The 24,427-nt window shown below is 40.3% G+C and overlaps 1 protein-coding gene across 4 annotated transcripts in view; it reads left to right on the forward strand.

Annotated features, from left to right (window-relative positions):
* SGCD (sarcoglycan delta) overlaps positions 1-24,427 on the forward strand; it is a 939,939-nt gene that overhangs the window by 545,845 nt on the left and 369,667 nt on the right. The window contains exon 1 of one of the 4 annotated variants that reach the window (XM_019464513.2): positions 4,045-4,495. The exons of 2 other annotated variants lie outside the window; for them this stretch is intronic. The gene's annotated coding sequence lies outside the window, so the exon portion shown is untranslated. Of the gene's footprint in view, positions 1-4,044; positions 4,496-24,427 lie in introns of those variants that run through there. One more of the 4 variants, XM_019464510.2, reaches the window with a different exon arrangement.

The following is a 24,427-nucleotide window of genomic DNA, read 5'->3' on the forward strand; positions in this document are numbered from 1 at the left end:
CTTTACCTTTCAGGAAATAGTAAGAAAGACATTTAAGGATTTTAGTTCGCAAAGTGACATGCTTAGGATTATGTTTTAGAAGTTATCGCTGCAACTTCATGATTTTGAGGTCTGGCTGGTATTAGAATCACCTGGATTACGGGGTTCCTGTCCCATTCCAGTAGAATCAAAGTCTCAGGTATGTGCCCCTGGATCTGGTCATTTTAAAAGCTCCCTCCAGATGATTCTAACGTAAAGGTAGGCTGGAGAATCACAGATGTAAACCAGGTAGGAGATGTAAGCGCATCTGTGATAGAGGCTCTGCGAGCTGGCTTCTCTGTATGACTCAAGGTTACCGCCACCAAAGCTAAGATTATCATGGACTGCGTTAATAGAAACATAGTTCCTAAATGAGAGAGAGTTTTGTTCCTCTGCCCCCAAATTAGACCTAGCACACCTGAAGAGTTTGTTCAACTCTCGGCATCAGATTTTAAGAGAAAACTAGCCAAACTGAAGCATTCCTAGAAGAGGCAAATGAGGTGGTAAGAGGAATCTGCACTGTCATGAGCAGAAATGATCCAATGGCACCAGAGAAGTTGAAATTGTAGTCAAGTAGTTCTTCACAAAGGATGATTTAGGACCTCCCTTTTCAAGGAAGTCCAAGGCTTCCATTGATTCAGAGGGTAAATACGAGGTCCAACTACTTCCCAGTCATAGACATTGGAAACAATGGCAGGAGATGGTGTAGACAAGAATCCGTGTCCTCATGGAGTTGATGTTCTAGTTGAGAATGAAGTTTTCTCACTCACATGATTCTTAAAGTCGGAATTTTAAATTGACCTTTATAGTTAGTGGCTTTAGAATTGGGACGTGTCATAGGGAGATGTATTTTCAGTTGTTAATTTTAGAACATTAAAAGTAGAAGTTTCTGAGAAGCTAGGAGGTCAACATCCATGGAAGAATTCTAGCAGAAGTGGCCATTGTAGAATCTAAAGACAGGATTGGAAGATGTAATAGGAAGGAGATTATTGAGTGATCTAGTCTAGTAATCCCTAGAGTCGTTTACAAAACTAAAAAAAAAAAAACAAATATTACACCTTAAGTGCTTTATTATGCATTATCTCACGAGATTTATAACACTCATCATGCAGATGGGGAAAATGAAACCACATCACACTATCATTTTGGAAGTTAAAAACATGACTTTACAAGAGTAAAAAGATGTCAGAAATTTAATTTGACTCATTAATTGATGAGGACATCAGTATGATGGTAAGACTGGGTCCAAGAACATTTGAGGAGCTCTTTGTTTATGAGTGTGTTAATAAAAGAATGTTAGTACAAGATTACTAGCTGGGACACAAAACGGATTAATGTTTCACAGGGCAGTAAACCACATGGGATTATTTTTTTTTCTACTGGATAAAAATAATTTGTACCTTTCACAGAAAAAAGTCTTTAAAGTAACATAACTTCACTAAATTCTGGACCTTTATTTAGTAGCAAGTAGTAAATGGAGCAAAGCACATTTCCTTTAGATAATTCTTGAGAGAGCATGTGACAAGCACCACATAAAACATTGAAAGCACATGATTATCTTTTGGCCTTCTTTTCAAGTTTTGGATAATTTTTCTTACCATTAGAACAGGTAAATAACTTTTCAGGATTTTTGAGTTTCAGTGATGAGGCTGGTCACAACCGATCCATCTTTCTCCAAATATCCCCCCTGAAATGAGCCATGTAGCAAGTATTTTGGGGGGAAAGGTACTGGGGACGCACCTTTTGAATCACATCACCATTGTCCAGCCTTTGTATAAGTCGGAGCTTGTTTTTTCCAGCTGCTTTATGTTGGTTTGTTTACCCGATTCCTAAAACATTTGTAAACCTCTCAAATTTAACTTCTCGACCTATTTTGTTTCTGCGAAAGTAGTTTGGCACACTAAACATGATTAATAAGTAGCTAGTGGTTCATTAACTGCTTGCTGCTGTTGGCTCTAAGACAAAGACTCTGGAACCCCAGGTAGACATCTGATTCTTTAGAATTTATTGCAGCTGTTTGCTCAGTAAGTTTTCTTTCTCAGTTTCTGGAGTGTGTGGGGGATGGGGTGGCGGGCGGGGGGAGGGATGGTTGTTGTTAATTGAGGATGTCACAGTTACCAAACAGGGAATTGTAATTGTTAGTGGTTTCCTATTTTTAGAGTGGTAATCTTGAGCTCTTCAGGTTCCAGACCAAGTCCAGTTCTCTGCAAATGGCACTTTGTTCAGCCTCATGTAAGTGACGGCAGATTTGGTCTCACTGTTTTCCTTTCCTGTGAGTTAATCTTGAGGAAAGCCTTGAGTGTTAAGTTCAGGGAGTAAATGAAAAGTAGGTATGCGGTGGGCTTAATGTTCCAAGAAGGTATTAGGATACTTGCCTATGTTTAAGGAGATAGGCCCTTATTACGTAAAGGTAAAGTGGCAGAAAACTAGACAAATAGCTTATTTTAAGAGCTCAAACTAGATGTAAGAGCACAGTTTTGCTTTTTGAGTTAAGAGAAAGAGTCCAATATTTGCCCCATTGAGAGAAAACTAAGTTGAAATTTATAGGCATTGTAATAATATTTCATAAATATAATTAATTATATATATAATTATATATATATATATAAATATATAATTAAATATCATATTTAATGTATCTTATAGGCCACTTTACGTGAGTTATCTCACCAAATTCCTCAACAATTCCACGAGGTAGAATCTATCATTGTTTCCATTTTATAGATGAGGAAACTGAGGCCCTTAGGGGTTAAGCAAGCTGGCCAAGATTCACAGTAAGAGAGACAAAGTTAAGATTAGACCAAGGTGAACTGATTGCAAGCCTATTCCTGGGAAGGTTAGATGGCATTGCCCTTCCCCAATGATGCTGGTATGGAGAAAGCACATAGAAAATTAGCCAAAAGCGCATTTTCCAACCTCAGCTCCAGCATTAACTGTCTTTGCATCTCTGGATGAGTCATCTCATCTGTCTGGGTCTCCATTTCCCTCTACAAAATGAAGGGTAGAAACAATTTGGATTGGATGGTCTCTGGGGTTCCTTCCAACTCTGGAGTCCTCGGATTCTATAATTGCATCCTGACTGTAGAGGTGCACATGCTCCCCTCCCCACACACATACATACACTGCTTCCCAAAGCAAAAATCTAATCCTGCTGTGAGCACCCATTGCAATTTGATGCTAAATTCAAGACCCCACCAGATCCTGTTATTTACAACAGCCCCTCAGGAACACACGACACTTTCTAAAATCTGGTGAGCCCGTTCTTTAAAATAAGTTGCTAATGGGACGTGATTTTAGGACATAAAATATTAATTAAAAAAACCCCCTCAAAACAGATGAGGCTTTCTCTATAAATCATCCCTTTCCTACAGTGTTACCTTGACAACTTAGCTTTGACTCTTTATAAATGGGGTTTTCAGTGTAGGAGAAGAGGGGTGTCCTCATGGTATCTTTCAAGATTTTCTCGTGTTTGATGGTAAAAGGAAACGTCAAAAGTCGATCACGAAATCCAGCAGAGTGTACACAGGACATCTTGATGGAATGTCATCCGGAAATAATCACAGGTGCACAGAATTAGGCCCTATCCTGATTAAAGGTACGTTATTTTCTCCTTTCTGTTCCCTGTAACCATCACACGTCTCAAGAGCATGGGAAATGTTACATTCCTGGACCAGCACAGTTACAGAGCAGACAGCAACTAAAATGCCTGAAAAATAATTGCATTATTTTTAGTTGCAGCAGCCAAGATGCACATACTAGGATGAGGGGAGAACTCTGAAGTACTGAACCAAAATCTAGAAATACTAAAAATACTGTTCCCCCTCCAGCAATTGAGATTTTGAGCAATGACTGAGGCAAAGGCAGGTAGGGAGATTCAATTAGAATTCGCATCTCTCAGCTGTAAATAGGCTCGTTATCAGGGCTGGCAAGAGCTCAGTGGGCTCACAGGGCTGAGCCCAGGCCTGCCAGGGGAAGAAGTTAAAAATGGGCAGTGCTGAGCAGCAGAAGACTCCTCTCCGGCATCTGGCAGCACAGAGCAGAACCTGGAGAATGGCTGAACGATCCGAATTGGTTCTAGAAGCCCTTTCCCTTGGGGTTGTGAACGTGAGCCCAGCAGACGCCACGGACGCTGTTGCAGGGGAGCGAGTCTGTGCTTGACACATGTGTTTCCCATTGATAGCTGGAGACAGACCAGTAGCTCTGAGTTGGCCTGACAAAGCCTTATTGAAGTACAGACAGAGTACGGTTTCAAAGCCGTCAGAGAAAGAACGGGAATGCTGTTCAGGAAATTCTTCAGGCATGGGCAGGGACTTGGCTGCAATTCTGCAGTTGGAAAATCTGACTGGGGCAGCTTCTGAACACAGGCTGGGCCTGCTCACGCTCGGCGGGCTGAGCGGCCGCCTCCTTCAGAGCCTCTCGGCTCACTCTGGGCTTGTGGGCGATTTTCATCAGGCGCTTTGTGAAGCAGACAAGCGAGGTAGGGCACTGTTAAGTTTTTACATTTCCATGCTTCTTTTCACTTTCTCAGCCTGCTGTTTGTTTGCAAGTACTGGGAGTTTTTGGCCGGTGTGCGTGTGTGTTGCAAGTTAGAACTCCATCCCTTCAAACGTTCGGTGTGGACTTGTAATCATTTTTTTTTTCCTCCCCCATACCCTCTTTAAGTTCTGATTTCCAGCAGGACTGAGACACTTTTGAAAGTTGGGATTTAGCTAGCAACACAAACGGGAAAAGAAAAGTTTGCGAATCCTTGGGCGGTCACCCTGTTCCCACCTTCTGTAACTTATCTGCGTGGAAGGACGGTTCGTTGGCACGAAAGATCATTTGAGATGAAACTATCTGTGTTCTTTGTTTCATGAGAGCTTTGAGAGGGGTGTTTTTAGCAGAAAATAGCTTTCATTTTAGCAAGGAATCAGAATTGGAAGTTTCTATTTTGGATTACATTTTCAGAGTGTGGGAGCAGATATGTGTGTATGAGTTCCTGGCATCTCTTATTATTCTACGGGATTTGGGCTGTCATTAAGGAGCCCACTGATAGGTTTGCCTAGAAATATGCTGGATCAACATTTGTAATTCTGTTTCTATAATAGTTTTCAACTATCCTGAGTTGAAAAGTTAGTGGCAGTTTTACTCTCAAAAACTACTTCTGTATTTTGGAAATAGAGACAACTAAAGGGAAACAGAAAACAGTAGTTTCTTCATAATCATTGCTATAAGACACATAGGATGGGGTGAATTTTAGCTCCTTAATTGATTTTATTTTGCACTTTACTGGAAAGAGTGCTTTAAAAAAACCCAACTTTTTAAATAATCCTTCCTCATATGTATCAGCTATAATGCAATACAGGTTTTTATACCCCACCCCGGGAAAGCTCTACCTTATTCTGTGCTTAGCATTTGGAAAATACACTGTGTAATTGCACTTAAGAAACTCGTTCAGCTCAGGAAGGGCTGGGCAAAATCTCACTCCAGCTTTGTGATTACTGGCAGAGCAATTGGTGACAGCTCTTGTGCTCTCCAAAGGGTCTTGGCCAAGAGTCAAGCTGGAGAAAGAGTTGAATGAATGGATTCAGGTGCATGTTTACTTTAGTTTTAAAATCTCTCAGGAGCTAACAGTCCAGATTGATGGGTGAATGAGGGATACAGGGCTGGAGCTCTTCATCTTCTGTGTAAGACGTCTGTGCAGGCCGACCTCTGTCCTCTCGGTGGAAAGTCCACACTCTCAGCCCTCATTTTCTCCACAGTTGTGCACTTGGAGGAAGGAATTGGGAAATGGGGGCCAGCAGGGGTGCTTACTCGAAGAGTGGAATGCAAACATTTTTTTCATCAGTCTTATCTCTGTGTTATGTTGGGTGGCGAGGGTTTGGGACGCACAGGATGTGGGACAGAAACAAATGTGCATTTGGAAGTCAGCATAGACAGTGACTACATTGGTGTTTTTCCTAAGTGCCTACTGGGTGAGCAGAATGCCAGGACACATTAGGAACCGACATGAGCCATAGCCAAGCCCACTGCCAGTGAAAAAGGAGACTCAAGTGAGCTCTAATGTCATACTTGTCTAAATTTAGCCTGTGTCAAGCACTGAGCAGAGCAGGCGTGAAATGGCAGCTCCGGGTTACAGAATTTTGAACGGCAGCGCCTAAAACTTGGAAGAAACTTTATAGTTTCCCTTTTTTGGAAGTATAGGAGGGGCGAATCAAGCTCCCTTGACATTTGAAAAGAAAAAGAAGGGGTGGGAGGGTAGAGGAGAAGGAATCAGGGCAGAGGTGCAGGCAACAGGGTAGAGGAGTGGCCACTCCGCACAGGGGGCAGCGAGGGCAGAGGGAGGAGACGGTGACCAGGAATGAAGCCTGCGGACTAGAAACAGCACAAACCAGCAGGCACCAATTCATTCGCTTGAAGTGCGTGGATAAACCACGGTCTCGGCGAGAATCATTTTACCCTCTAACACGCTGGGAGACCCTGTGGCCAGTCTACCCCGCTGTGCCTTCTGGAAGCAATCAGAAAGCACATTTTGTAAGAACGGCAACGCCCAGGGGTTCAGATTTCCCAAGCAGCGAGGGAGCAGGCTCTTAAGGCTTTATTTTTAACCCCTCTTTCTTCCATCCAGAGGTATTCCCACTGGGGGTATTGAGTGAATGGACCAGGTGCAGATGGGTGAGTGATTGTGGTGACCAGTTGGTTCTAGGCCTTGCCCATGGACACTTTGTCGTAAAAACAAAGTTTTTCAGAGGAAGATAAAAGGATACATAGACTTTATTGTGATGAATGAAATTATTTAAATTATTTCTAATTAAAAAAAAAACATCTCTAAGGTCATACCTGTACCATTTATTGGTGAAAGTGTTTAATTCTACTTTCATAAGGTTAGGAGGTTCATAGAATCTTGGATTTGACCATCCAGAAGAGACCTGGGCCATCCTGTAGTGCAGAATTTCTTGAGTATGAGTAATATGGAAACCCCTTTCATAACAGGGTGTTTGTGGGGGAAATCAATGCCCTCATTATCGACTTAATTATTTTATTGTACTGTCACATATGTACAAACCAAAAATACCCACCTAGATACTACCTCTCTGTTTTAATCATTCTTGAATAAACATAGTCCTAAAACAAAATTTTGCATTAAATACAGAGAAATATATCTCATAACATTCAGATTATTAACTTTGGTTTCTTATGTAGAAGATGCATTATTGGAATTTTAAAAAAAAATTGTTAATGTTTATTTATTTATTTTTTTTTTGAGACAGAGAGACAGAGCATGAACGGGGGAGGGTCAGAGAGAGGGAGACACAGAATCTGAAACAGGTTCCAGGCTCTGAACTGTCAGCACAGAGCCCGACGTGGGGCTCGAACTCACAGACCGCGAGATCACGACCTGAGCCGAAGTCGGATGCTTAACCAACTGAGCCACCCAGGCACCCCATGGAATTTAATAAGGTTTACACCATGAATATGGGACTAACACGTACCCAGAGATTACTTTGATCCCAGCACACTTACATTTCTATATCCTGGACAGACACTTGATTCTTCAACAGCTGTTTTCTCTTCCCATCTACCTTCACTCTGTCCTTTTATTTGCACCTTGAAGGAATATGCCATTTTATGTTGTGTCACATTCTTCTCCTTTCTCTCTTCATAAAAATTAGAATGGAGTCATTTGTCACCCACACGATCACATGGTTAATACAAATACAGACACCAAAGCTGTGTGGTAGTAGGCATTAGTTGTGAATCTGACCTATATTTTCTAGGAAAAAATTTACACCAAATAATCACATCAAAAAAAAAAAAAGAAAGAAAGAAAAAGACAAGAACAGATTTGGTGAAGAACTCTCAGGTCTCAGGGAAGATTTGAGGATCTCTCATGGGGTCTCCACATTAAGAGATGCTGGTCCTGGCTGGTTTTGGTTCCGTGGAAGAACCTTGTCAGGAATCTGGGGAAGGATGGTTCTGGAACTGGAAACACCCTCTCCGTATTTCTACTGTAGCCCAGCTACTTTGACTTGTTTTCTGTATTGGGGTTTTGCAGGAGATTTCGTCTGAAAAGGGAGTTCTAAGGCAGTACCTGTGAAACTTGTGTTTGGCTACAGTAATAGAAACTCTGCTCACAGAAGTCTGAAGGTATAAGGTGTTGCTTTTGGTGTGGACAGGTATAGGTCATGCTTGGACAGTCCAGGGCTAGTGTGACAACTGAGCACTGTCCCCAGTGAACACAGCTTCCTTTCTGCTTCCCCATCTTCTGCCCTTTAGCTGACCTTCCTGTGCTCATGTCCGTGCATCGTGTCTAAGTCAGGGCACAGGTGGCAGGGCATGAAGGGGAAAACACCTTTCCTCATGAGACTTTGTCCCTTTCATCAGGAAGGGATCCTGTCCCATGTAGACTTCCCCTCGCATCTCAGAATACACACCCAGAACTGGATTGTGTACCCACTGGTCCCATGCGATGATACTACCATACTGGGTTACAGCCAACCATGCTTCACCCTCTGGGTATGGAGTAGGAACCCACAAATTCAGATCGAGATTTCTGCCAGATGATGAGCCTATAAGAGCCTATCTATTATCAGTGAACACCAGGGAGGATGCCTGTAGGACAGGCATGGACAGTTGGGGCCACAAATGCTTAAAAACAAAAAACAAAACAAGAACAGCAACAACAACAACAAAATCAAATAAACAAATACATTTGAAAAACACTGCCTAAATAATCTATGCCTTCCACTTTATGGAAGCAGACACTGAGATCTGGAAAGTGAACACTGAGATCAAAAGACTGTCTAAGGGACACAGGCAGTCTGCGACAATGGCAATGCTTCTTGTTTCTTGACTATGAGTCTGGTGTGGACTACATGTTATATGCATCACCTCAGTAATGATAACTTAGTGATACTTTGGAAGGCAAGCCTCAAAAGCAAAAAAAAAAAAAAAAAAAAAAAAAAAAAAAAAAAGAAACATACTGGAATCTTAGTATTGGAAGTTTCCTCAGAAATCGCCAGCCTCCATGGTTTCTCAAAACCTCCTGAATCAGAATTTCAGAGATTAGAGTTGGAGAGTCTCTATATTTTTAAAGCTCTCTGAGTGATTCTTTTGAAGCCAGCCAGACACTGTGCACAGAACTGGGTTTGTTTAAGATGTGGTTAAATCAGTATCCACTGCAGGGATGCCATTTATAGCATTGCTGACAGATATCAGCCACATGGGTTGGCAGTGCCTTCAATGATGGAGAACCTCTCTACTCTGCAAGGCAGCTGGGGTGTCATTTCTCACCTCAGGTCTCCTCAAATTGAGCCAATGTTCATGTCTGTGTTTTGTAACCAATGCCCTTTGTCATGTACTCTGGAGCCACATTTGAGATGGGTGATGGTACTTGGTGCAGAAGTGAGGTGGAGAAAGGGAGTAAAGATAGAAGTGGTCAGAAATCTTGGGATAGGTCCTGACTTCACTAATTGCTGGATCTCAGTTTTCCCACCTGTACAATGGAATCCAATGCCACTAGAGTGTTTTCTGTTTCTCATAATCTATCGTTTTTGGAATTCTAAAGCTCTCCCATTACTTTATGAAGGTCCAAGTCTTCCTTTCCCAAGGATGAGCATCTTGAATTATTTCATATGTCCCTCCTCTTTTCCTGTGCTATTCTCCTTACCTTTCTTGAACACATTCTACTTAAACTCCTCTTGACAAAAATATGATTCCCTGAAGTCAGTTCCAGTCATCTGCCAGGTGCATATTCCATGAACAGAACACCAAACGTCTATTAACCTAAGGGGAAGAGAGTGATTTTATGGGAGAAGTGGCACAGTAAGAAGGAAGAGTGGGAGGTGAGATGATCTTATAGCAGAAGGAGATACACACACACACACACACACACACACACACACACACATTTAATATTGACTAAGACAGCATGAGACAGACTGGCAAAGAATGAAATAGGCAAACCAAGATAAAAAGAAGTATGGGCACAATCAGCAGAGGAAAGAATATTTTACCCTGAGTTATCTAAGTTACTTTTTCTGCGTTGCCTGAATTTCTCTCCAGATTCCACTGTGCTTTTTCACCTTTGCTGCCACACAAAGAAGTGATTGTCTTCATTATTATTTCAAATTCCAATTGCCAAGTGTGAACCACTTTATATAAAGAAGCCTTGTAATCTGTGGCCCCTGGCCTGCTGTCAGAGAGGTTTGTAGGACTTGGGGAGGAAGGTGTCACCACGGTTCACTAAGTGTATAAATCCTGTGAGATTGGCTTGCTTGAAAACCTTTGCTGGTGGCTGTCCTAATGGAGCTCTGGGTGTGTAGGTGAATGTGGAGCTAAGGCTTTATTCTTCTTTGTAACTGATAATGCAGTGGCACCTATTAACACAAGCACAGTTTCCTGATAAAAAACTATATTGCCAGGGATTAGAAACTCCCTCCTTGTTCAGCCCACTTTCCTTTGCGAGGTAATAGGATCAGACTCTCTCATGAGCACCCTGAATTCTAAATAACATATTTCTGAACTCTTGGAAACCCTGCAGTTAGTTACCAGCTGGGGTTGAAGTATTTAGCCACGGAAACTGTACTTCTTGAGCTCAGTGAATAAATATCAGCTGTTAGCTCCTTCATCCAAGCAAACATTAGACACCACCCTGTTGTCCTAACTCCGGTTAGGGTTGTGGTAGTGGGAGTGGCATGTTCCATGAAAGAAGACTACTTAGAACTTAGGAATAGCGGACAGGCAGAGTCACACTGTGTTCCTTTCTTTCCTGTTCTTACCTGTGGTTGTCCACCATCATCTCTCTTGTCCTATACTCGTTCCAGCTCGCTCTCTCTCTAAATTTCATTCCATTTTCCTGTTGCCAGTTCTTCTCTCTATTAAGGATGTTTCTTAATATCCTTAAGTAATGACCACATAATGACACACATTAACTCCCAAAGTTGGCCCTGATCTTCAAAGGCTTGTGGCATCACTTCTGTTGTAGGCAAAACTACACCTGGTATTCACTAGGCCAAGGATGCGAACAGCAGATCCCAGTCTAAGGGCTGGCCTAAAGGCACATTTTGGATTACCAAGTGTTTTTTTCTTAACTAATTACAAAGGATTTAGACATTCTGAGATATTATCTATAAATCTAGATAATCTAGAAAGAGGTAAAGAAGGGTGTCACTAGTCTGGTCTCCCACAGCATGGCAAGTAGTAGGATCTGAGTTGTTTCCATTACTTTGAGAGGGTTATGTGTCCACTTTATTCACTAACCCCACCCTCCTGATCTATAGGTGTTTTCAATAGCATTCTTTCAGTAGGGTTTCTTTTCTGAACCTCAGAACATAGAAAATGATTTGAGGGACACCTAGTTAGTGTCTGGTTAAGTGGTTGGTTAAGTGTCTGACTCTTGATTTCAGCTCACAGTTGTGAGATCAAGCCTTGCATTGGCCTCTGTGCTGGGTGTGGAACTTGCTTAAGATATGTTCTCTCTCTCTCCCTCCCCCTACCTCTCCCCCGCTCTCCTTCTCCCTTTCCCTCTCCCTGCCCCTCCCCTGCTCTGGTGCTCTTGCTCTCTCTCTCTCTCAAAAAAAAAAAAAAAAAAAAAAAAAAAAGATTTGAATCACCTTTCTTTTATAGTTCTTTTAAGGGTGGTACGTAAAGTACCATTCTAGATGCATAGGAAAGAAATTAAAGCATTATGACCTGACTCTCTTAGAGGGCACTGTCGAGTAGGTCATGGGTAGGTATCTACTGAGCAAAAATGCAGTAGGACAGCATGCCTAGTGTACAGGTTTTGAAGTCAGATATTCCTTGGAGTAATCACATCATAGTATTGTACATGGAATTAAATTTTTTATTGTGCTAGGAATCAGAACAGTCACTGCCTCTAGGGATGGGGATTAATTAGGAAGGGGCATAAGGGAACTTTCTAGGGTTCTGGAAACATTCCCTGCCTTGATCAGATATTGTTTACACAGATGTACAGATTTGTAAAACTTGAGCTGAATACTTAATATTTGTGTTTTTCACTGGAAGTAAATTATAGCTTAATAGACATACATGCATACATATATGGAGGCATGCCAGGTACTTATCCAAGTACGTAATAACTTCCCTATTATTGTTAGCGTGTTTGTTTCTGGATGCCTTGATTTAAAACAAAACAAAAAAATGTAAATACCTCCTTACATACATACATACATACAAATAACATAACTAAAAATGAGGTAAATAGCATTTCCTTTCAGACCACAGATTTCATTGCAAATATTTGAGAGCACAGCAAAAGATCATTACCAAACACAATTGTCAAGGGAAAATCTACTGGATCAATTTTAATTTTATGGAACTATTGAATCACTATTAAAAGATGCACCTAATTTGTTGTAGCTGTTTTTCATGATGCTGTAAAAGTTTGTGGGTTCCAGAGACATATCAAAGATGGCTTATTACCTGGGAAAGATGCCTGTACTTAAGGAACATGTACCCCAGCAACTCCTGTTGCTGTAGTATTTGTAGTATCGATGAATTGTCTTACAGTTCATATCCATGTTGAGAAATTCATGCTCAAACTGTCACAAAAACATGTTTTTCATTAGTCATCATGCTGCTCTGACCAAGTAGACACTTCTATGTGGGATCATTTAACATGAGTTAGGAGGATTGGTTTTTCAGCCAGACAATCTAAATTCAAATTCTTGCTTTAACACTCCAACTGTGTTTGGGTCGATGACTTAACCTCTCTGTTTCTCAGTTGCCTCAGCTGTAAAGTGGGGATAATAATAGTGCCTTCCTCATAATTACATGACTGTGAGAATTATATAGGTTCAGTAAAGCATCTAGAACAGTGTCTGGCACATGGTAACCATTAAACAAGCATTTGTCATCAGATTTGCATGCTTTCTTTGGGCTAGCAAACCAATAGGTTTCTTGTGATTTGCCGTTGGGTTTTGTTCTGAAGGTGTGCCCGTGGTGGTTGATGAAAGTGATGTCAAACAGCTGAAAAGACCAAAGCCTGGATTTGTGGGAAGCCTGTGGTTCTCTGGCCCACTTTGGCCTTATTTCTGACTTACTCTCTGGTCTCCCTGAACCTGGTTTTCTCCTGTTAAATAATGATTTCAACTTTATATTGCTTGTGTCCCCTTCCAGCTTGCATCTCATTGTCCGGTCTTAAGTATTTGAGTCATGTTCATTATTATTACATGGCTTGATCCCCAAGTCACAGAAGAGTTCTAGACGCTCAACTGGGATCCTCATTACTGATTCTGGTTGGAGTCATCACAGGGATTTAAGAAACATTGGTCTTGTATGACACAGCTGGTTTGCTGCAAAGGACTGTCACTCCTGTTAAGAAAGGTGGCCATGGGGGCGCCTGGGTTGCTCAGTAGATTAAGCATCCAACTTCAGCTCAGGTTATATCTTGTGGTTTGTGAGTTCAGGCCCTACATCTGCCTCTATGCTGTCAGCACGGAGCCTGCTTTGGATCCTCTGTCTCCCTCTCTTCTGCCCCTCCCTCACTGTTCACATAAACATTAAAAAGTCACATTCTTTAAAAACAAAATCTGACCATAGGTGAGGCTCTGATGGGTAGATGCATGCCAAGTGCACATGTGAAAATGATACGATGAAAGTTGTGGTCAGGTGTTTGAAATTATCTTTCCTCTTTAAGGGTGTTCAGTTTACATGTTCTCTTTTAGTCATCACTTTGGAGCATCAAGAACCACGTTACAATGATGTCCACGTTTTATGCACAGCCAAAGCTTCAGTGGCTCTCCAGATTCCTTCAAGTCTCTTAAGATAGTACCTTCTCCATGAGTTTAACCCTTCCCATGCTTTTAAGAATCGAACCTGCTCTGATTCCCCCAACCCCCATACTTCTGATCCCCCTTTTCCTGTCTTTTGATCGGGGGGAGTCCTTTACCTCTAGTACTTGTCCCCTGTAACATAAGTGTAATATACTTTGGTTTCATATTTGTTATCTGTCTCCCACTTCACTGCCTCTCACCAGTGCCGTGAGATTAGGCATCTGTGTTTCAGCTCACTGATGTATTCCAAATGCCCTGAACAGTAGCTTGGGAGGATCTGAAGGAAAACACAGACTTGTCAGGCGGTGGCCATGAATACGCCATTTTAAGCACATGCGGCACTAAGTACACAAGGATGGTAATTCTAAACACCTCATGTTACATTCAGGGAAAGGCAAGTCTTTGCCACATTCCATATGCGGTGGAAAGAAAACTGGGCCTCACTCTGAGTCCAGACCCTAACCAGCATACTAATTAGAGCTGTCCTTGAGGACTTTCCTTCACTCCGTAGTACCTCAGAATCTTAATTTATGAAATGATTTTAATAATATTCACCTTCCAGGGTATTGCCAAGAATGTATTAGCTCATGTATCTAATGGTCCCTAGTACAAATATGTGTGTGTGTTTCAAAAATATATTCCATTTAAAACTACCTCAGCTGGCACTTCATACTTCTAACTCTCAGAGATGGTGAGAAATAATGGTCACAATTATACTGAAATATCTTACAGTTGATCAGAAATAAACCTTTTGAATGTAAGTATAAGGCATATTATACATTGGAAGAGAACTTTGGTAATATCTATAAGAAACACTGTCCCCTCCCCCCCACCCCCACTCCCCACACATGCGCAGCTTGATCTAGCAATTCAATTTCTCAGGACTTCTCTGAGGCACATTTGGGCATAGATGAAACATGCATGCTACGTTACTGGGGCTTTAAATAACATTCATATACAGGAGACTTGAATATTTAATCTCTAAGCCCAGTCTTTCCCCTGAATTCCAGACTCCTTTCAAAGTGCCTTTGGGACTCCACCCCCATGGAATCAACTTGACCTCTCTCTCTCCCCTCTGTACACTCCATCCACCACCTGCCAGCGAGCCCACTATTCTCCTAGTGTTCCCCATCATGACGAATGGTACCATCCTTCACCCAGCTGTTCACACCAGACCCTTGGCATTCCCCAGCTCCTCTCCTTTTCTTACCCTCACCCTGTGTCTCTGGCAGCAGCGAATGCTGTTAGCTCTACTTTCCAAAAATACAGTCGTACCTCACCAACTTCTCTCTCACTGCTGCTACAGTCTGGGCTACTGCCCCCACCAGCCCCTGAGCAATAGCAGTAATCACAGGTGCCTGGTTTCTCTATCTGCATTCTTGTTGCAGTGCTCTCTTCCTTACAGATCCCGAAGCGAAGATCGGACCCTCTTCCTCTGATGCCTCGGTTCTCAGATAGTTAACAGCATAATCAGTACCCTCCTTAGGATTTTCACAGTGGCTTATAAGACCCAGTGTGCACCTCTCTGCCTGCACTCCCAAATTGGTTCTCAAACACTTTCCCTCTTCTTCGCTCTGGTCTAGCCACGCTGTCCTTCAAACTTGCCCATTGAATTCCCACCTCAGTGCCTTTGCATGTGCTTATACCGTTTCCTCTGACCAGAGTGCTTCCCCCAGATGTCTTCATGCTTTGCTCTCTCACTTGATGCTTTTGTCACAAATCTTTCCACTATAGAGTTTTTTCCTGACCATCCTTGAGACAAGAGGCTCCCACTCATTATCCTTTCCTCCTACTTTCTTTCTTTCTTTTTTTTTCTTCCTAAACCTTCTTCTCAAGGATAAGTTTAAAATTTCATTTTGGTTTGTTTATCTGTTGATTGTTTTCCCCACTAGAATGGAAGGTCCAAGAAACAGGGCATCTTTTTACTGCTAATGTCATGAGAATCACTGATAAGTACTTCTTTGTTAAAATAAGCCTTGGTAACAGAAAATTATTGGAAACAACCTCAATGCTCATAACTAACATGTTGGCTAGGTAAAATATCATGTATCCATATAATTTCAAACTGTTTAACTTAAAAAATACAAATTTATGTATATTTTCATGGGACTATCCCTTGGCTATATTAAGTTGGATTCAGAATCTAACCAAGTTAGATTCGGAACAATAAAGAGCCTTAAATATGCCATTCTTTGTGTAAAAAGGGAAAATCTAAACATGTGTGTATATATTGAATAAAGCTTGCATATTTATTCAACATTTCTATAAAGATAAAAAAACTAGTAATAGTCTTCCCTTCTGTGGAGGGAAACTGGAAGTGTGAACAACAACAAAAAAAGGTTTTAAATGTGTACTCTTAAGCTTTTTTTAAATACATGCACTCGTCTAGTTTTTTCAGTAAAAATTGTTCAACACTTACATATTCCAATTCTTAGAAAACTAAACTGTGGAATACCTAACTTTTAAATTAATCCACATACGTGTTTAAACGGAAGATGCCATTCTTAGACTGTTTCACATAAACAAGCATTTGTTCTTACAGATGAATTTTTATAAGAAAAAACGTGCTGATTGTTAAATCACAACCAAAAGTGATGAGTTTGTTACAATTGTCTAAATTGTGCCAAATATTAACAAACCAAGACTAATGTGCTATCTGGATGGCTGATGGAAAACAACCCTGGAAAGCAGATAGTTTGAAATCAGAGACCTCAAAATTAACATGGCTAATGGAAAACTATTTTCGTGCCAAGATAATCCAAAATGACTGTGATTTCACACAAACCCTAGATATTGTGATGCAGCTGTGGGGGAATGCAGTCCTGCTATTTACATAAACTGGTTAGATTCGTACACAGTGATGTGATTCATGTTTACTTGTAAATGTACTGGAAATATTAACATGCAGCATCATTATCAACAAACCCTATCTCCTGTGATTTGTCTTATTGGTCTTATTTCTAAATAAGATGGTAGTTATTCATTGGCCCATTTTAAGTCATTACTCCTTTTCATAACTTACAAGGTGTCCAGGTGGGCCAGAGTCTCTGTCTGCAAACTAGTCTGTCCACTGAGCTCATTCAGCACCGGCTTTGCCACCAACCCTGCTTAATTTAAACAGGCTGTTATGGCCAGAATGCTTGCTGCGTCTTCTGCTGAAAAATGTGTTCTCCTTTTTAATTGTCCCTTTGTCAGAATGGCCTTCCATGATCAGAGTGGATCACTCTCCATCCTCTCCTAAGGAACCCTCTTCATTTCCTTCTTAACACCTAACTTAGATCGAATGGCTTAATCTGTTGGCAAGAGTATTGTCCATCTCTCCCATGAAAGTACAAGCTTGAAGAAAGCAGAAATACGATCCTCCTCCTTCATTTGAAGACCTACGTATCTCTAGGACCTGCTGTGGTACTTGGAACTTAGTGGCCAAAATATTTTTTCTTGCTGAAAAAATAGATTGTGATTGGGAATTCCCTTTGAAGGCCAGGTCCGTGCTCTGCCATGTTTCTTCCCTCTTATGCATAACTTTACAGACTTGCACTCATTGGCATCCCTATAAATTCCCTTATGGAACAAGATATTTATAAAGCCTAGTGGGCAGAAGAGTCTGGCAAGCAGGAGTGAAATGCATGCCAGTACCTCCTTGTTCTCAACTCTACCTTGTTAGTAGAGCAGATCATAGTCTAAAATTTTACAGGCCCAAAAGAAAAATCATCAGGAAACTTGGTGGCCTTATATGTGTCTTTAGAAAGTTTACTAGTTATTTTAAAATCAGCTCTCAAAACATAATGCATTCCTCCATAGCAGATTGATAATGCAGATGCTCTAACTATTCTCTAGGTATCTCTTTTATTTGGGGAGAGAAAAGGACAACATTTGTTCTTCTCCTGAAGAAGATCTCTGCGGAAATAAAAACACTGAGTGCAGACAAATGAGGACTTACAGCAGTATTAGATTCGAATATGTACTCAGCCTCACAAAGTATGCCAGCTGTATGGGGTTCTGCCCCAGGACCTTCCATCCACCTTATAGCAACTGATGAAATCTAAGAACTGGGGCAGTTTGAGATTGGCTAGTAGCTATTTGATGTCAATTAGATTGAGGAAGGGAACTCAACATGTATGAAATGTATGATCACTTGAGTATGATTGTCTTTCCGTGTTAGGATGTCAAAGGTTTGTCAAAGAAGTGGGGCTCATCACTCTGAAGCTTAGTGTTGGTGACCTTAAGCTGAACATATAATTCAGCTTCCTCGGGAGCAATAGCTACAGGGTTCAGGGGCCAGCTAGTCTGGCCTGGCTTAAAAGTCTTTGTAATGACTTCACCATAAACTTGGGATTTGTACAAATCCTCCAGTGGCTCCTATGACTGGTGTTGGGCATTTGTGAGTCCATTCAGAAAAGCTTCATGGCTATCAGAAAGTCACTAAGCTATTGGTGATGGCTGCAATGGCAACAGGAAAACAAATAGGGCTATACACCCCAAGAAGAGGTCTTGTGAAAGGTTATTGTCCTTAAGGCTGACAAATTAGGATCAGGCCTTGATTCTCTAGTGTTACGTGATCCCAGGTAAGAATGTTTGAATGTGTGAGACCATGAGACTGCAGCTTTCAAAACCATGCTTTAGTAATATGTGCATCCAAAATGACCTTTTTTTGGAAACTCAGCATCTATTATATTTAGCAGCTACTTAATTAACCCGTGATGATATTTGGTTATTATATTATGGTATTACCTTGACTGTAGTTCCTTCCTATCTAAGGGCAAAACAACAGTAAGTTCCACTATATTCATTCTATGAGAAATACAATTCCCTTGCATTTTGTGTGCAAGGCATAGATGATCTATAAGTCAACTGGATTTGTTTATAAACAAATGAACACTGAAAATGGGATAGAATAAAGGAATAGAATAATGCTTTAGATCTAAGCCTACTTTTAACATCAGTATAATCACATGTGTATTTGGAAAGGGAGTCAAATTGTGTAAATTTACTTTCTTTTACTAGTGATCTTATAGATTTGTGTTACTGGAGGATGTGCATTGGTTATGTCATTTTGGCTTCATTTTTATTCATTGAATAAGTGTATGCATGTACGCACACATGTACACATATTTTATATAATTACATACACACATAAACATACCATTGTTTAGTTGCTCTTGGAGTTCAAAGTTTTACATACGTAAAAGCATTTAGGATATATTCAGAGAGATTACACATATCACTGTAAAATATGTTGTATAACAATTAAAGAGGTTCCCAAAGACTGATGGAAGGTCCTAGTCTTATGATTCTCAAGAAGACGGTATTGGGATAGAGGGACCCCTTTTTAAAATTCACATGTGCAGTACAATAGATATAGATGCACGTAAGCTGAGATTTCTTTCTCATGGCAGAAAAGATACCTGCACGTTTAAAAACCAAGACACCAAAGGTTGTAAAGAGCATAATATTCAGTATCCTGCTGAAAGAGGGTGGTGGAAATGGAAGCACCAGTGTAGGAAAGCAGTGAAAATGTGAAGGATGACACAGTAAAAAAATATGACTCTTTCTCCCTCCCTCTCCCTCCCTCTCCCTCCCTCTCCCTCCCTCTCCCTCCCTCTCCCTCCCTCTCCCTCCCTCTCCCTCCCTCTCCCTCCCTCTCCCTCCCTCTCCCTCCCTCTCCCTCCCTCTCTCTCCCTCTCTCTCCCTCTCTCTCTGTCTATACACACACACACACACACACACACACACACACATATACATACACATATATGTGTGTGTATATATATATATATATATATATATATATATATATATTTTTATTCTGCCAGCCTTCATATTTATATATGTATATTTATATATACTCTATATAGACATGGGAGGAAAATGGGTGAGCCAATGACTGGGCCAGGGATGTATCTCTATGTTAGATCTAAATTCATGTTCTCAAAGCATGGTCTCTGAGCCACATCTATCAAAATCATTCGGTGCTTGTTAATAAACACAGGTTCCTGAGATGCCCTACTGAATTAGGGCATAAATGCACCTAGGAATGTGCATTTATTCAATTACCCTGGAGTGGTTCTTATCCACTGCGAAGTCCAAAAGTCACTCCTAATGGAAGACCGATAACAGTACCTTGCAGTGTGTTCAGCTAAGCAGTGATGTCCCACAGTGGTGTCCCACTGAGGGCTTGCCGTATGCCTAGGGTCCTTTATGGCAGGCGCTAGGGGAGGATCCAGGTTTTGTGAGGCCTGAAGCCTAAATAATTTGGGGGGATGTTTTAATGGGAAAAATAAACTAAAAAAATATAAATACAAACAAATTAAAAACATGAATATGTTTAGGGTGAGAAAAGAAATCATTAATTTTTAAAAGACCTATCATAAAATCCAGAAAAATGATATTGTTAGTAATTAACTGACATACTTTTTCCATACTTTTTGGTTGTATAGCCGTAGATTGCCTCTTCATATGACAGCTGTTTAGCACTATCACTTTCTTGTATAGACAATAGAAAGATCGTTGCTTCCTATGGCAATTTCAACAGAACTGAGACTTTATTACTGCTGATGGTGATGTGTAAAGCATGCAACTTTACAAACAGAATATAAACACACAGTGCACATAACCTGCAAACGTAAGAATTCTGGTTCATTCTATTTTCCATGATTCTCATAAAAAATAAAAACTGTATGGAGCACCTATAATTTTATATGCTGAATTGGATATATTCATGTCAAGAGAGAATTTCTGTTTTGACTAAGTGTCAGTGAGAATTGGATCTCACTTGAAATTTTACATATATAATGATTGAAAAAAAAAAAAAAGTCCAGCTGGCATCTGGCTCTTTACTACCCAGATATTTCTGGTGCTGGCCATCACAGGATACGTTTACATCACAAGGTGTACTTGGGTTCTTTACCTTCATGACCCCATACTCGGTGAGTTGGCACCAAGGGTGGAAGAAGAATTTCTGGAAGACATTGCTACATGAGGAGGACTAGAAATAATGTACCCTCTACAAGGAAGTGTCTGCAAGTGACGTAAATACTTATTACTGTACCCAAACTATATGAACCCCCAATTCACCTTCCTGTTAATTGGACCTCCAAACTTAATGTAAATCCTCCAAAGCCACCCAACATAAAGGGAATTTGAAAAATACACAGCCTTAACTAGCTGTAATTAAAACATCTTAACTTTAGCCCATTTGACAAAAATTGTATGGTGCTATTAATGTATTACTAGGGTGCCTCCCAGAGTCATGAAAGGAACCTGGACAAGAGAGGACTTGAAACTTGATTCCCTGGAAGGATTTCTACTGGGGAGGATCAAGAAGAAACACAGATTGGAGACTATCTTTCTTTTTATATTTTTATCATCTCAACATGTTTCAGTTTTTGACTAGAAAAATTAGTGTACTCAGCATATCTAAATTTTCCCTTTCTCTGCAGGATTATTGGTAACAGATGTATGCATTTCCTTATGTTTGGTTGGCTTCGCTTCCTGTTGTAACCATTCATACAAAATTGCTCACTCCCTTCCCTGTTCTTTCCTTCTTCCCTTACCATCTGAGTTGCAAACTGGAGTATTCTGTTTTATGTGGCTTATTTAAGTAGGCAGTTGGTGTGGTAGAGATTTAAGAGCCCTCGTTACATACAGAATAGGCCACTACGTCGTTCACGAGGGGTCCGAATTCTGATCCCCACTCAGCCTTTAATTTGTTGTGTGACTTGAAAGAGAACTACTTCTCCTTCCTGGCTTCAAGCTCCTCAGCTAGTCAGTAAACATGGTGGTCAGTATCAGTGGTCCCTAGGAGCGCAAGAGTCCTGCCAAGCCCTCAGAGAAGCTCTGCTTTTTTGCTGTTGCGTATTCTAGAATTTGTTGCAATCTTTTTTCTCTTGCAGTGGTCATACTATTGAAAAATATATTGAAGGCCAGTTTTTAGAGAAGTAGTCCCAAATGCTTGGAACAGCCTAGGGAGTTGTTTTAATTAATTAATTAATTTATTTTATTTATTTATTTTTTTAGCAATTATAACTCCATCATAGAGCTCAGAACTTGTATTTGTTAAAAGTTTGTTTTTGAGCCTGATGCATAGTCAAGGCTGAGGGAGATTATTCTGGACAAGTGGTATGCAACCTTGTCTATACCAAATTACGTGGGACACTTTAAAAATGCTGATGCCTGAGTTCTACCTTTGTGATTATTATTTAATAGACACCTATTATTTAATAGGTGTTTTTAAAGCTATCTGATACGTATCCAGGATTGAGAAACCCTAATAGAGACAGTCACTGCATTTCGTCAAAGTCTAACAATCTTTGTATGAAAAAAAAATCACAAGTGTGATATCCATATCTCTAGAGTCTTCTAAATATTTATTGAACATGTTGTTTCCACTTTATAGCTAATACATAATTCCCACATTGGTTGTGGCAAATGTCAAAGAAAAAGCAGCTGGTGTGGTGGCAATATGTCTAGCTTCCGTACTCTTATTTCTCATTGTTCATCATACCTACTAGAGTCCAGTACAGTTATTCTTGTCCTTGCCCTGCTATAAGCCCTGTATTCCTGCACAAGTTGGTCAACTCTAGGCTTAAATCAGCTCATTCATAAAATTAGTTCATTGGAGTTAAAGGACCTTGCAGATACGATTTTACAATTATGTGATCATTTCTTTAATTTATAGAATATGTTTTAATAGGAAATAAAGGCCTAATTTCCTTCAAACTTTTAAAACATTCTTTCTCCTTCTAAGGGATCTTGGTGTGTAAAAAAGTTAGCGAGAAATGACTTTGTTGCATTTCTATGTTGTTACAATACAGCCCTGATCTATAGAATCATAAGGAGCTGAGTTATGAAATGGAGATCCTCTTGTAGCGTAAATTTCACTGCTTGGTTGAGAACCCAGTGCTTTGGAAGCCTAAGTGAAAATGTGCAGGGATACTAAAAATTAATTTTCCTGTGGTGTTGGACTTAAGCTTCTATACACTCCCAGATGGCAGAGGATTTCATATTAGATGAGAAATCATTCATTTGTCATTTATGTATTTGTTTTTTCACTCATTCATTCCATACACATATATTTAAATAAATATTTATATTAGGACCTGATTTTGGCACTAGGATAGTGTCCAAAACAAGACAGATGTCATGTAGGACTTCATTGAGCATTTCCATTGATCATAAATAAGAATTCACTAGGCTTTTCAGAATACCAGCGATGTTTAAAGGCCTTGAGTTCTCAAGGGGATTTTTAGATTTTATGTGTACATTTTAATGATTATCTAAAAACTATAAAGTAATCATATTCCAGCCCATCTGGAATATGAATTAATAACCAATGATGTGATTTCAGAGCCCACGTTTTGTTTGTCACCATGGTCACTTTGGTACTGCATACAACACATTTCATTGATCTTGACCAAGATGAAAATAAAAAGAGGCAAGCTTTATTCTTAGGGGATGGAGTATGCTTACGTGAAGGACAAATGAAGTAAAAAATCCCAAAAGAAAGGTTGTGCAAGTATTTGAATAGAGAAAAGCAGTAGGGGCCATTTTGTCACATGGCTCATGGCAGAATAGGGATGTTAGACTCAGAAGATGCTGTGCTAAAGTCCTTGGTACCACATTATGTCACTTAGTTTTAGGAAATCATCAATCTTTGTAGAACTCAGTTATTGTCCATTTTGATTGACACACATTGGTTGATTTGTTTGTATTTAATTTTAAATTCACTTTTGGTTTTAGAATTTTATTGAAATAAGTTTACTTAGATTCGTGTTGATACTTAAGCAGTAGTGGTAGGAGAAAGATCTTTCGTGTCACCAGCAGGGTTTAAGGAAAGCTTCCTTACTTTAAGGAGGATTAATATATTACTTAACTTTGACAAATATTTTTCTAACTTATCTCACTGTGCTGTAATCACTACTTAATGAGTTCTTTCCTCCCATTAACCTGCAAGCTCCTGGAAGGCATTTTCTTACCTTCCTTGACTTTGAGCCTCTTTAATGTTTATTAAATAAGTGAATTGATTGATCACAATTGGAATCCTGTAACTCCTAAGGACTAATTCAGCATGTAATGAGGTTACTGTTAAGGGAGGCATTTAAGCACCAGCTACCATTTGAAGATTTCTGAGTCCGGTGGGGCTTAATCTATGCCTATAAGCATCACTTTGAACTCTGAAATAGGGAGAAGATAAAAATTGTTACTTTTCCCCGACTTTTTGGCAGTACAGAATGACTGCATTTGAGATCATTTAGCACCCCCACACACACCAAATAAATTAGTTGAATAGCATTTATTATACCACCGCGATGAACTGTTGGGGTTCATTTATTTTCTCAGACAAATTCTAAATTTTGCCCTCAGGACTTTGGTAGGTGGTTGAGCATCTCCCTCATGAAGAGGTTGGAATTCTAAGAATCATTTGGAAAATGGCTTCCTAAGGATCTCTTCCTCCCAGGGTATGCGCACCTGTGGATGTCTCGGTATATACATCATGCGAGATGACTGTGTAAAATGAGGGGACTAACACAGTGTCCAGAGGAGATACTTTTGTCCAGGGGAAACTGACTTTTGGAGTTGTCAGGAGGATGGAAACGTACAGACGGCAGCCAGCCATATCTCTTCATCTGTTGATT

The sequence above is a fragment of the Panthera pardus genome, unplaced genomic scaffold, assembly GCF_024362965.1.
Source record: "Panthera pardus isolate Hobbes unplaced genomic scaffold, ASM2436296v1 HiC_scaffold_2, whole genome shotgun sequence".
Classification (NCBI taxonomy): domain Eukaryota; kingdom Metazoa; phylum Chordata; class Mammalia; order Carnivora; family Felidae; genus Panthera; species Panthera pardus.